Raw genomic sequence first — 14,079 nt, 5'->3', positions numbered from 1 at the left:
GCACCAGGTCAAGCACATATAATACAAAGCGCAAGGATCTGCACAAGGACCCAGGTTCCAGTCCTGACACCCCACCTGCGGGCAGCGGGGGGTACTTCCTAAGTGGTGAAGCAGGTCTGCAGGTATCTGTCTTTCTCCCTGCCTCTCTATCTCCCCTTCTGCTCTCAATTTCTCTCTGCCCTATCCACTAAAGTGTGGGGGGGAGGCCACCAGAAACAGGGGATTCACAGGGCTGGCACCAAGCCCCAGCAATAACCCTGGAGGGGGGGAGGGCAGGCCACAGCGCAGCAGCTTCCTCTATCGCTGTCACATCTCCACACGGGGCCAAGACTTGTGTGAATCAAGTCAAATGCCCCCCCAACTCGTTCTCTGAATTGTTCATTTTTTAGAATCATGTCTAAATTTTGAAAATATACATCATGAAATTTGATGTCCAACGATAGCAAAGAACAAAACAGGCAAGAATTCATAAGAAGCCCTAGCAAACTCATACAAAATAATGAAGAAATGTGTATATAAGGAAAAAAAGCACACAGATCTCTCTGACCACAACTTAAAGACCGAATTTGGGGGTGAGGGGAGGGGATAGGATTGGGGTAGTGTTGGGAGTACCCTTTAATATGGGGAATCTGAACGTTTGGGGCTTGTTACTGTCAATCATTATGTCAGGACAACTTTATGAAGCTAGGTGGAGAGCAGGGACACGCTAATCTTACCTTGCTCATACGTCTTACAGGATCTCAGTTTCTGAGCACTGAGATGAAGTGACCCAGTCAAGCTCTCATATCCAGCTTCGTATCCTTGTTGTCCTCAGTCAGCAATGTGTTTGGAATATGTTTGGCGTTATTAGTTCTTCTTGGAAATACATTTTTTAAAAATACATTTTTATTTATAAAATGGAAATATTGACAACACCATAGGATAAGAGGAGTACAACTCCACACAATTCCCACCACCAGAGCTCTGTATCCCATCCCCTCCCCTGATAGCTTTCCTATTCTCTATCCCTCTGGGAGCATGGACCCAGGGCCATTGTGGGATGCAGGAGGTGGAAGATCTGGCTTCTGTAATTGCTTCCCTGCTGAACATGGCGTTAGCAGGTCGATCCATACTCCCAGCCTGTCTCTCTCTTTCCCTAGTGGGGTGGAGCTCTGGGGAAGCAGGGCTCCAGGACACATTGGTGGGATCGTCTGTCCAGGGAAGTCTGTTTGGCATCATGGTAGCATCTGGAACCTGGTGTCTGAAAGAGTTAAGATCTAAAGCAGAACAAATTGTTGATTAATCATGAACCTAAAGGCAAGAATTTTGCAGATGAAGACTTGGGGTCTCCGTTTTGAAAAAAGCTGGTAGGTCTATTTTAGGTCTATACCAGAGGGCCCATGACTTCACTAGTTTTTGCCTGAGCCTGACATCTAGTATGCAGGTGGACCCAGATTATTGTCTGGGGAGATGGTGTCATAGCTGGAGGAAATGCATTTTAATTATCATCGTCTTTTGTAACCTTCGCATCAGTTGAAGACACTAATTGAACTCATTAGATAAATGACGGTCGTCACTACAAAAGCAGGAGTTACTTAAACAACTCTACTCCCTGGTGGAGTTCAGGTTCCCACCTGGAGCAGGTGGACAGGGAAATGTGATTCAGGCAGTTATGTACTAATTACCGATCATTTTATATTAATCATTGAACAACTGCCAGGTATTTGGAAGTTGAGTAAATCAAACAGGATGAAATCCACAGTTGTGAACGGTAGTGTAAAAAGTAACCATCATACAAATTATCTTGGAAACGTTAAAAGATAGATGTGTCTTCATATATTAAAATAATTTCATTGGGTAAAAGGAGTCCATTGTATGTTTAGATATAGAATTGGATTATTCTATGGTTTTGTTAATGTCTCTTTTCTTAAATAAAAAAAAGTTCTCTAAACCCCCCCAAAATTGCATTTTTCACGGCAAACTTAATATAGCATATACAGATGCTGGTTATAATGCTTTACCCTGAAACATACAATGTTATAATACAGTGTTACTTCAATTTAAAAAAAGAAAAATACTTCCTTTGGTTTCACATTATCTTCAAAGGAAGTTTACTGTAGGCATAATATCACGTGAGAATGTTTCAGATATCTAACAAGTAATACTAAAAGACTTAATTCTCAGGAGGCGGGTAGTAGTGCAGCGGGTTAAGCACAATGGCGCAAAGCGAAAGGACCAGCGTAAGGATCCCAGTTCAAGCCTCCGTCTCCCCACCTACACGAGGGTTGCTTCACGAGCAGTGAAGCAGGTCTGCAGGTGTCTGTCTCTCCCCTTCTCTATCTTCCTCTCCTCTCTCCATTTCTCTCTGTCCTATCCAACAACAACAACAACATCTATAACAACAACAATAATGATCACAACAATGAAACAACAAGTGCAAGAAAAGGGGAAAACATAGCCTCCAGGAGCAGTGGATTCATGGTGCAGACACCAAGTCCCAGTGATAACCCTGGAGGCAAAAAACAAAAAAAAAAGAATTAATTCTCACTTCTAAATTTATAAGATTTGAAGTCCACCATATAATAGGATTCTATCTAATGCTCTAACATATAATTAATTTTAAGAAATGTGAACATATCTTATTTGTAAGAAAAGCAGATATTGATGAGTTCAGGAAGAACAGTAAGTGCTAAGAGTTTTTCATATAGAGAGCAGCTACATAGTTTTTTTAAACTTATTTATAAAAAGGAAACATTGACAAAACCATAGGATAAGAGAGGTACAACTCCACACAGTTCCCACCACCAGAACTCCATATACCATCCCCTCTCCTGATAGCTTTCCTATTCTTTATCCCTCTGGGAGTATGGACCCAGGGTTATTGTGGGATGCAGAAGGTGGAAGGTCTGGCTTCTGTAATTGCTTCCCCGCTGAACATGGGCGTTGACAGGTCGATCCATACTCCCAGCCTGTCTCTCTCTTTCCCTAGTGGGGTGGGTCTCTGGGGAAGCAGAGCTCCAGGACACATTGGTGGGGTCGTCTGTCCAGGCAAGTCTGGTCGGCATCTGCTAGCATCTGGAATCTGGTGGCTGAAAAGAGAGTTAACATACAAAGCCAAATAAATTGTTGATCAATCATGAACTTAAAAGCTGGAATAGTGCAGATGAAGAGTTGAGGGTCCTCCATTTTTAGTAGGCATATTTTAGTTATATTCCAAAGAGCCTGTAGCTATACTAGTTTTGTTTTGTTTTTCCCTCTGAGCTTGAAATCTGATACGCAGATGGATCCTAATTATTGTCTGAGGAGGTGATGCCATGGCTGGAAAAGGACCAGAAAGCTGGATCAGGGAAGAGAGTAGCTCCCTAATATGGGAAAGGGGTAGAAATATAGTTGACTTGATTTGATTTGGTCTGGGGCCCATATTCAGCTTAGGAGCCTGTGTGCCCTCTGCATCCCTGTATCTGAGCTCACATTCTGTGGTCATGAGTAGGAACATTCCAAGCTGCCCCAATATCGACCCATCTGTTGTTAAAATTCGGCAGCTCCAGCTGGCTGGGCTAGCTTCACAGGCGGGTAACAGAGATGACCAGAGACATACGGCTGGGCAGGGAAGCTGTATTTCTTTATTCAGGAACAACGATTCATAAACTAAACCAAACTAATCACCAAACAGAACTCTGCTGCCTCTTTCCCCCGCTGCGGCCAAGCACTGTCAAACTCTGCAACTCTCCAACTCTCCCGGGGTTCCTGGGGGCGGGGCCAAGTGGGCCCGCGAAACTAGCAGGACTGATCCAATTTTCTTGGCGGGGGAGAACTAGAACAACCCAATGTAAAGCATACAACACCCATCTTCCTCAGGTATAGCATAGAGTATGTTGTCCAGCCTCCCTTCAGAGGATGGAACATTCTCTACCATTGTTGATCCAAGCTGAGGGCAAGGTCCTATGGGGGCCCACAAAGGGGTCTGTTGTGTTGTTCCTGATAGAAATGACCTGTAACAATGGGGAGAGGGATTTATTCAAGGTCTAGGCCCATTGTATCTGTTTGGGAGTTTCAGGACTCCCCGACTAGGGCCCCAGAAGTAGCTACGTAGTTTTTATTGAAACTAAATTCCTCCGAAGACAGATCGCCTTACAGTATGTTCAGCAACGAAAATGTTGCCAAAGTCCAGGAACAGTGAAGAGAATTCTTCGATTGCCTGGAAGGCTGAAGGCTGGAAAGGGATGCTAGATTTTATTGTGGACTCTTACCAATTGCTGGCACCAGAGTCATTTTGGACGAGTGAGATAGGTGGGGTGGAGCTGAACAAAGAAAGCAGATGTTGCTTATTAAAGTTGCTATAAAGTCAACTTCAAAGTGCATGACATCATCAGAGACTTCTGGAAAATAACAGCAGAGAGGCTATCCTAGCATGCAACTGTCACGGTTAGAAAGAGGAGCTTTTGAACCAATGCTTTATATTGACATTAGTTGAAACAGTCATCGGCAGCAGCAGGTTTTGCCAACAGCTGCTAGAGTCCTGAGTCAGAACACCTTGCAGACGGGGCATTGCATTCTCTCACCCAGTAAAACCTCACTTTCACATCTGTGATGTGAACGATGTGGCTATATGCTGTGACATAAAAAGAGCCCTCTAAAGTATCTACTCTCTGGGATTTAAAAAAAAAAAAAAAGCTGTCAGTGCATGACTATAAGAAAACTCTGAGTGGGTTGGGCGGTGGCGCAGCGGGTTAAGCGCACGTGGTGCAAAGAGCAAGGACCAGTGTAAGGATCCCAGTTTGAGTCCCCGCTCCCCACCTGCAGGGAAGTCACTTCACAGGTGATGAAGCAGGTCTGTAGGTGTCTGTCTTTCTCTCCCCCTCTATCTTCCCCTCCTCTCTCCATTTCTGTCTGTCCTATTCAACAACAAACGACATTAACAATAACAATAATAACCACAACAAGGCTACAACAACAAGGGCAACAAAAGGGGGGGGAAGAAAACTCTGAAAAGGTAGACTGACTCTCACAGACCAAAGAGCTTGAAACTTACACTATAAAGTTAGGATTTCACATTGTATGGAACCGCCTAATAGTTTTCTTTTTTAAAACATATTTTTGGGGGTCAGGCGGTGGCGCAGTGGGTTAAGCGCATGTGGCGCAAAGCGCAGGGACCGGCGTAAGGATCCCGGTTCGAGCCCCCGGCTCCCCACCTGCAAGGGAGTCGCTTCACAGGCGGTGAAGCAGGTCTGCAGGTGTCTATCTTTCTCTCCCCTTCTCTGTCTTCCCCTCCTCTCTCCATTTCTCTCTGTCCTATCCAACAACGAATTGCGTCAACAAGGGCAATAATAATAGCCACAACGAAGCTACAACAAGGGCAACAAAAGGGGGGAAAAATGGCCTCCAGGAGCGGTGGATTCATGGTGCAGGCACCGAGCCCAGCAATAACCCTGGAGGAAGAAAAAAAACAAAAAAAACAAAAAAAAAACATATTTTTATTTACAATCTTTATTTTTTAAAATGTGTGTGGAAGCAGAGGGAAATTGAGAGGGGAGGAGGAAGTATGAAGAGAGAGAGAGAGAGAGAGAGAAACTTGCAGCATTGCTTCACCACCTGTAAAGCTTCCCACCCTGCAGGTGGGTCCTGGCACACTCCAGTTTGTGCCAGGTGGACCACTGCGTGGCCAAAATTATCTTCACATAAGAGAATCTTTTTGGGGAGTTGGGGGGTAGCACAGTGGGTCAAGTGCTCATGGCACAAAGTGCAAGGACCGGCATGAGGATCCCGGTTCGAGCCCCTGGCTCCCCACCTGCAGGGGAGTCACTTCACAGGCGGTGAAGCAGGTCTGCAGGTGTCTGTCTTTCTCTCCCCCTCTCTGTCTTCCTGTCCTCTCTCCATTTCTCTCTGTCCTATCCAACAACAACAACAGCAGCAACAATAATAATAACCACAACAATAAAACAACAAGGGCAACAAAAAGGAATAAATAAATATTTTTAAAAAAGAATGCAAAACTACTGTCCACGGGTGGTCATAGATAACAATATATATATATATATATATATATATATATATATATAGAGAGAGAGAGAGAGAGAGAGAGAGAGAGAGAGGGAGAGGGAGAGAGAGAATCTTTTTGGAATAGGTTGGAGGATACAGGAGACACTGCCAACCTGAGAACAGTGGGAACGTTGGAACAGACAAGGTAGATGCAAGTCTTACTGACAAGGTGGAAGCTATGTAAACATAGGCCCTGTCACTTCTTCCCTCTCATAATTGAAGTAGTTTACATGCAATTCGCAATGTAAGTAGGTGAATAGCAGAAAACCAAAGGAATAACAGTGTGATAAGATCAGAGTGATGATTACCTTACAGAGGAATATATTCATAAGGTTGTATGTAATTATTCTCCTTTTTTTCTTTATTGGAGGGACTAATGGTGACTAATGGTGGACAGTAAAATATAGTAGTTGGTCCGTGTGTAACATTTCTCATTTTTCCACATAACACTCTAACCCCCCACCTAGGTCCTCCTGTGTCATCATATTCCACGACCTGAACACTCCTTACCGCCCCCCCCACCCCAGAGCCATTTATTTTGGTGTAAGACACCAAATCCCAAAGTTCTGCTTTATGTTTTTCCATTCTGTTCTTATTTTTCAACTTCTGTCCGTGAATGAGATCATCCCATAATCATCCTTCTGTTTCTGGCTTATGGCACTTAATGTGATTTCTTTAAACAACCTAGATGTCCAACACCAGAGGAGTGGCTTAGTAAGTTGATATATATATACACACACATACATACACAGTTATTAAAAATGGTGAATTCACCTTCTTCACCTCATCTCAGATGGAACTTGTAAGTAGTATGTAATTATTCTAATTGACTGGTGGTTAACTCTATGGCCCATATCTTTCAGATAACTGGTAGAGAAAAGAAAAGCTTTTTTAAAAAAATATTTATTTATTTTCCCTTTTGTTGCCCTTGTTGTTTTATTGTTGTTGTTATTGATGCTGTTGTTGCTGGATAGGACAGAGAGAAATGGAGAGAGGAGGGGAAGACAGAGGGGGAGAGAAAGACAGACACCTGCAGACCTGCTGAAGTGACTCCCCTGCAGGTGGGGAGCCGGGGGCTCGAATCTGGTTCCTTATGCCGGTCCTTGCGCTTTGCACCACATGTGCTTAACCCACTGCATTGCCGCTGGGCTCTCAAGAAAAGCTTTTGGAGGCACTTATGGGTAAGAGAAAGTTTTCTGGCAGAGGGCCTGGTAGGGATTGTGTTGTTATGTGGAAAACTGAGAAATGTTGTGCATATATAAGCTATTGTGTTTGCTGTCGACTGTAAAACATTAATCCCCCAATAAAGAAGTTAAAAAAGAGAAAGAAAAGGTTGTGAGTAACACTTCAGCCTTCTTGACATTCCCAAAACCTGACCAACAAAGAGCTCTCATGTGGCTTCTTTATAAGCAAGTTTGGGTGTGAAGGCTAAGGGCCCCTGGGCCAGTGCTCAGAAGCACTCAGGCATGACCTTTGAATTGCCCCCACACACACTTGATAATTCTCTTTTTGTTGTTATTTGATTATCGGGGGTTCAGTGCCCCACAGTGCAATCATCGGCACATAAGCACAACTTAGCAGGCACTGGGACCTCACAGCTCCCTTCCCCTCCCCGCTATCCTCTGATTTGATGCAATACACCATGTCCCATCCACATTTCCTTCTGTGTCCTCCCTCCCTGTCCCTATTTCTCAAATCCCACTTATAATGCAGTTAGTGGCTATTTGTCCTTCTCTTTTTGGCCTTTCTCACGTAACATGATGTCTTCTAGTTCCGTCCAAGATGGCTCAAACCCTCATGATTCCCAAGCGCGCTTTTGTTCCCACTGTTGTTCCTGTAACCGTGTTCTGCTAAGTTTCTAGTTCCTGGCTGCTCTGTCATGACCAGATCACCACTCGCTTTGTTTTGTATTGCAAAGGATAGTAATTTAAAATGTTCTCTTGAATTATTAATTTGTTATGCATGAACTTTGCAAGGCTATTAAACAAGCTTCCCTTGGGGATTTCATATGCCATCAAAAGAAAGGCTACTTCTTTTTTCTCTTCTCTGCCTTTAGGTTATAGGCACTTGGGGAGTTTTATAAGGGGAATGTAAAGTGATCAAGAAAACTTCTTTCACTCGTTGACAACTAAAAACTTGTCTGACTTGATTGTAGTGAAGTTGAAACTTAAGCTCCTCTGTGTGAAACAGGTTCTTTAAAAAAAAAAAAAAAGGTCCTTCCTTGAGACATAAACTTCAGATCCCCAATTCTCTTGGGACTTGGGCTGATGATTTCTTTTTTATTTTCATTTTTTCCCCTTTTATTGCAGAATGAGAGTCTGCTCCCGGCACCAGCAATAAAGCAGACAAGCTGTGAGTCAAGCCGGGTTCTGGGTTCTGGGCTCTGGGTAGCTTCATAGTTTGGTAATCATGAGGCATCCCAAATAACCCAAATTTACAGACACTTGCTTCTGAGATAGTCTGGTTGAATTTCACAGACTGTAAACCCAAATCTAGATTTCACAAAATATGAGCAGAGTCTCCAGCCTGTGTTGGAGAGATGATCAGATCAGAGAAGAGCCTGGACATTTATGTTCCCCCCCCCCCCCCCCGCACATCTGTAGACGGTTCCCAGACTTGAAACTGCCATTCAAAACATCAACAGGCCCAGAAAGACTTTTTACACAAAAACATTACTAAAATAAATAAATAAATAAAAAAAGATGAGGGGTCTGGGTGGTAGCGAAGCAGGTTAAGCACACATGGCACAAAGCGCAAGGACCAGTTTGCCAATCCCGGTTTGAGCCCCCGGCTCCCCGCCTGCAGGGCGCTTGTCTCACGAGCAATGAAGCAGGTCTACAGGTCTTTTTCTCCTCCCTCCGAGTCTTCCCTTCCTCTCTCTATTTCTCTGTCCTATACAACAATGACAGCAATTAAAATAATAATAAAAATAATAACAAAGATAAACAACAAAGGCAACAAAAGGGAAAAAATAGCCTCCAGGAGCTGTGGATTCGCAGTGCAGGTACTGAACCCCAGTGATAACCCTGGAGGCAAAAAAAAAAAAAAAAAAGTAGCTTGATGCTCATAGACAACCACTAGATGGCAGAGTTTCTGCATTAGAAGCAACATTTGTCACAAATGTACTAACAATGTGATCTTTCTTTAGAAAAAAAATTTTTTGTCTATGAAAGAGAAAGAGAGAGACAGGACCAGAACATTACTCTGAAAACACACAGTGTCAGGGATTGAACTCAGAACCTCATTTTTGCAAGTCCTGTACTCATACCTCTGCACAGCCTGCCCAGATGTATGGAATCCTATAGACCGCCAAAACTCTGGGAATATTGTAGATTTGAGTTAAAATAGAGGATTTTATCCATTCCCCACATATATTTCATTTACCAGAGAACTGCTCAGCTCTGTTTTATGGTGATGTGGGAGAACTGAACCTGGGACCTTGGAGCCTCAGGCATGAGAGTCTCTTTGCATAGCCATTATACTGTCTGCTTCCACCCCCATTCATTTCTATATCTAAATGGAGATTATGTGATCATGAAACTCATCTGAAAGGCATCTGAAAATGGTCTTTTCTACCTTCAACAAAAGGCATCTCTGCACATCTCAATGAGCTTGTCTGAAAAATGAAATAATTGGTCACTGTATTACATCTAAGGTTTCTTTCAACTCAGACATTCACATTTTGGTGCCATTTCATAGAGGAACCTGACAAAATGCCAGCTGCTGGTGGTGTCCACAAGATCCCTGGAATCTTGTTGTTAAGGGAATGTCAAGTGGTGTTCCTCTAGATAGTAGGTGCGATTGGCATGTGTGAATCACAGTATGGCTAGTGTTTACCGAAGGCCTGCTTTGTGTCTCGCCAGCCAGTACGAAGCTAAGCATTTTATAAGGATCACCTAATTTAATTCCTACAGCAAACTGATTGTCCTCAGTGTTTGAATGGGATGACTGAAGCTTGGAGACTATAAGTAGCCAGAATCACATAGCTAAAAGCTATGCCTGCTATGATTCTGGAATCTGTATACCGTGACTATATTTCATGTTTGGTCTAGTTCAAAAATACATATAAATCTGACAAGAACATCCTTCTGAAAGAGAAACCCATCTATAAATCCCAAGCCCTTGGTTTTCCAAGGGCAATAAATGTATGCTAATTTTTTTTTCTGGAGATGGGACAGATTTACATAGGTTTATGTTAATACTGTCCTTAGACATCTCATGGGAGCCAGGCTTCCTAATGCAGGCATAGAAGTAGCCAAGGAAACTCACAACTCTTGACATCATCCGCGTTTCTCAGAGCCCGTGTCTCTTCAGACCTGTGGTGTGGGCATTACCTGCACCACAGGTCATCTTTGGTGGGCTTCCTAGATCCAGAATCGCCTGCTGGTGTGTGTCTGTAGTGTGCCAGGGTCTAAAGTCAGCCAGGTGGAAATTGCTCAGAAAATGGTAGTGACCTACCACTCAGCAGTTGCAGCAGACAAGTACTACATTCACTGTTGTTTCTTTCTTTCTTTTTCAATTTTATTTATAAAATGGAAATTTTGACAAGATCATCGGAGAAGAGGGGTACAATTCCACACAATTCCCCACCACCAGAGTTCTATATCTGATCCCCTCCCCTGACAGCTTCCCTATTCTTTATCCCTTTGGAGCATGGACCCAGGGTCATTATGGGGTGCAGAAGGTGGGAGTTCTGGCTTCTGTAATTGCTTCCCCACTGAACATGGGTGTTGGCAGATGGATCCACACCCCCAGCCTGTCTCTCTCTTTCCCCAGTGGGGCAGGGCTCTGGGGAGGGGAGGTTCCAGGACACATTGGTGGGGTCGTCTGCCCAGGGAAGTCAGGTTGGCATCATGTTAGCATCTGCACCTTGGTGGCTGAAAAGCATTAAGATACAAAGCAGGACAAACTGTTTAATAGTCAGGAACCTAAAGGCAAGGATATAGCAGATGAGATTTGGGGTCTCCTTTTTGGAGAAAGCTAGTGGGTCTTATGGAACCCAAAATTTTCATGCGTTCTTCCTGACCAGGAAACTCGTATAACCTCATAGCCAATGCCTTAACTCAGAAGTGGGGTGCTGATTGATGGTGTGGAAAGCTCTCTTGAGAAAATAATTCAAGGTGCCAGGTGGTGGCCCACCTGGTTAAGCACACACACACACACACACACACACACACACACACACACACACACACACACTGCAGTGCACAGGGACCCACCCGGGTTCAAGACCCGGGTCCCCACCTGCAGTGGGAAAGCTTCATGAGTGGTGAAGTATGGCTGCAGGTGTCTCTCTATTTCCTTCTCTCTTTTCAATTTCTCTCTGTCGCTATCCAATGATACATAAATAAAAGTTAAGAAAAAAGATAATTCAGTGCAGGAAGAGGAACTTTTTGGAAACTTCCAGACCACAATGCCCGAGGCTGAGAACAAACTAATAATGCTTTGAGGCAACACTAGGTAGCAGTGTAACATCACTGTACATCCTATAGTTAAGCCTGAACATTTGCTTACACGTCACTTCTGCACATTGCCTTGGAAGTAATAATTGTTGCAGAAAAGCTCATTTAGTTCGCTTCATAGTGAATGGCACCTGCTAAGAGACTCAAGAAAAAACCCGATGGAGTAAGCCCACATTAGAAAAGCCTGACGTAGAAAAGGTCACAGCAGCAAATGCTGGAGAGGGTGTGGGGGCAAAGGAGCCTCCTGCACTGCTGCTGGGAATGTCAATGGGTCCAACCTCTGTGGAGAACAGTCTGGAGAACTCGCCGAAGGATAGAAATGGACCTACCCTATGATCCTGCAATTCCTCTCCTGGGGATACATCCTAAGGAACCCAACACATCCATCCAAAAAGATCTGTGTACACATATGTTCTTGGCAGCACAATTTGTAATAGCCAAAACCTGGAAGCAACCCAGGTGTCCAACAACAGATGAGTGGCTGAGCAAGTTGTGGTCTATATACACAATGGAATACTACTCAGCTGTAAAAAATGGTGACTTCACCGTTTTCAGCCGATCTTGGATGGACCTTGAAAAAATCATGTTGAGTGAAATAAGTCAGAAACTGAAGGATGAATATGGGATGATCTCACCCTCAGGCCGAAGTTGAAAAACAAGATCAGAAATGAAAACACAAGTCGAACCTGAAATGGAATTGGCGTATTGCACCAAAGTTAAAGACTGGGGTGGGTGGGTGGGTGGGGAGAATACAGGTCCATGAAGGATGATGAATGACATAGTGGGGGTTGTATTGTTAAATGGGAATCTGGGGAATGTTATGCATGTACAAACTATTGTATTTACTGTTGAATGTAAAACATTAATTCCCCAATAAAGAAATAAATTATAAAAAAAAAACAAAAAACAAAAAAAAAGAAAAGCCTGATGTAGAGTAACGGGAGGTGGATGAAGCTTAAGTATTCTGGCCCACTTTGGAGATCATAGCAGCCCTAGCTCTATTTTTTTTTTTTTTTTGGAAGGGGGAGGCATTTTGTTTTCTTGTTCATAAAAAAAAAAAAAATCCCTAAATTATATAATGCTTAACTACTCACAATGCTTAGATTTGTCTGGACATGAGCTTATCTTATGACTCTTATCTTGAGAAGGGGCAAAGAATCTTACCACTGTTATTTTTTTCTTTTTTTTTTAACATTCCTAAATATATTATTTATTTTATAGGACAGAGAAATTGAGAGGGAAAGGGGGTAAAGAGGGAGTCAGACAGACAGACACCTGCAGCTCGTGAAACTTTCCCCTTACAAGGGCTTGAACCCTAGTCCTTTGCATGTTAACACATGCACTTAACTGCGTGAGCCACCATCTGCCCCCACATCATTATTTTTTTTCTACCAGCCTAATCTCCAGATGAAGGACACAATTTGTTTAAGTAAGCCAAATAAAAGGGGAACAAGAATAGCTGAACAAGGTAACATATATATACATACACATACATATACATAGTCTGCAGTCTATATTCACAAGTGGGACCATTCCCAGGCCAGGCTGTTCATTTTTATTTCAAAAGCCAGAGATGGGGGTTGGGGCGGTGGCGCAGTGGGTTAAGCGCATGTGGCGCAAAGCGCAGGGACTGGCGTAAGGATCCCAGTTGGATCCCCCGGCTCCCCACCTGCAGGGGAGTCGCTTCACAGTGAAGCAGGTCTGCAGGTGTCTGTCTTTCTCTCCCCCTCTCTGTCTCCCCCTCCTCTCTCCATTTCTCTCTGTCCTATCCAACAATGAACAACATCAACAATGACAATAATAATAACCACAGTGAGGCTACAACAACAAGGGCAACAAAAGGGGGGAAAATGGCCTCCAGGAGCGGTGGATTCATGGTGCAGGCACTGAGCCCAGCAATAACCCTGGAAGAAAAAAAAAAAAAAGCCAGAGACGAGAAACACTGCAGCACTGCCCCCATCATCTAGCGAGTTCTGTGTAGTGTTGTTGTGAAGTTCCCATATCACATATGATAATTGGGCTTCAAACTCAGGGCCTCCTGTATTGCAAAGCCTGGGTTCTTCTGGGTGAGCCATCTCCCAACCTGGAAGATATTCCATTATTCAGGAATCCCTGAAGTAGTTTCTGACACTGAATCTCACAGGTAGTTGCATAATCTGTACTAAAAAAGAAAAGGACCCATTATAGTTAATCAATTACTAAATTATCCTCTGTTAAAACTTCAGATCAGCATGGCAACATTGGAGAGATTTTATATTCTCTCTCTCTTAAAAATAAGAGGTGCTGTCTTTAATAAGAGACTTATAGTGACTATTCACAAAGGAAAATGTACTTTTACTTCCAAATCTTAAATTTCTCACCACAGAGTCAGTATTGACTCCCCCCCCCCTTCTTCTTCTCTTTTTTATGACTACCTACAAGTGATGAAACAGGTCTGTAGGTGTCTATCTTTCTATCTCTGCCTCCCTCAATTTCTCTCTGTTCTGTTCAATAAAATGGAAAAATGACTGCCAGGAGTACCAAGCCCCAGTGATAATACTGGAGGCAAGAGAGAGATAGAGATAGATAGATAGATAGATAGATAGATAGAAAGAAAGAA

This window comes from Erinaceus europaeus, chromosome 4 (genome assembly GCF_950295315.1).
Source record: "Erinaceus europaeus chromosome 4, mEriEur2.1, whole genome shotgun sequence".
NCBI lineage: Eukaryota > Metazoa > Chordata > Mammalia > Eulipotyphla > Erinaceidae > Erinaceus > Erinaceus europaeus.
Note: the sequence above shows the minus strand (reverse complement) of the source record.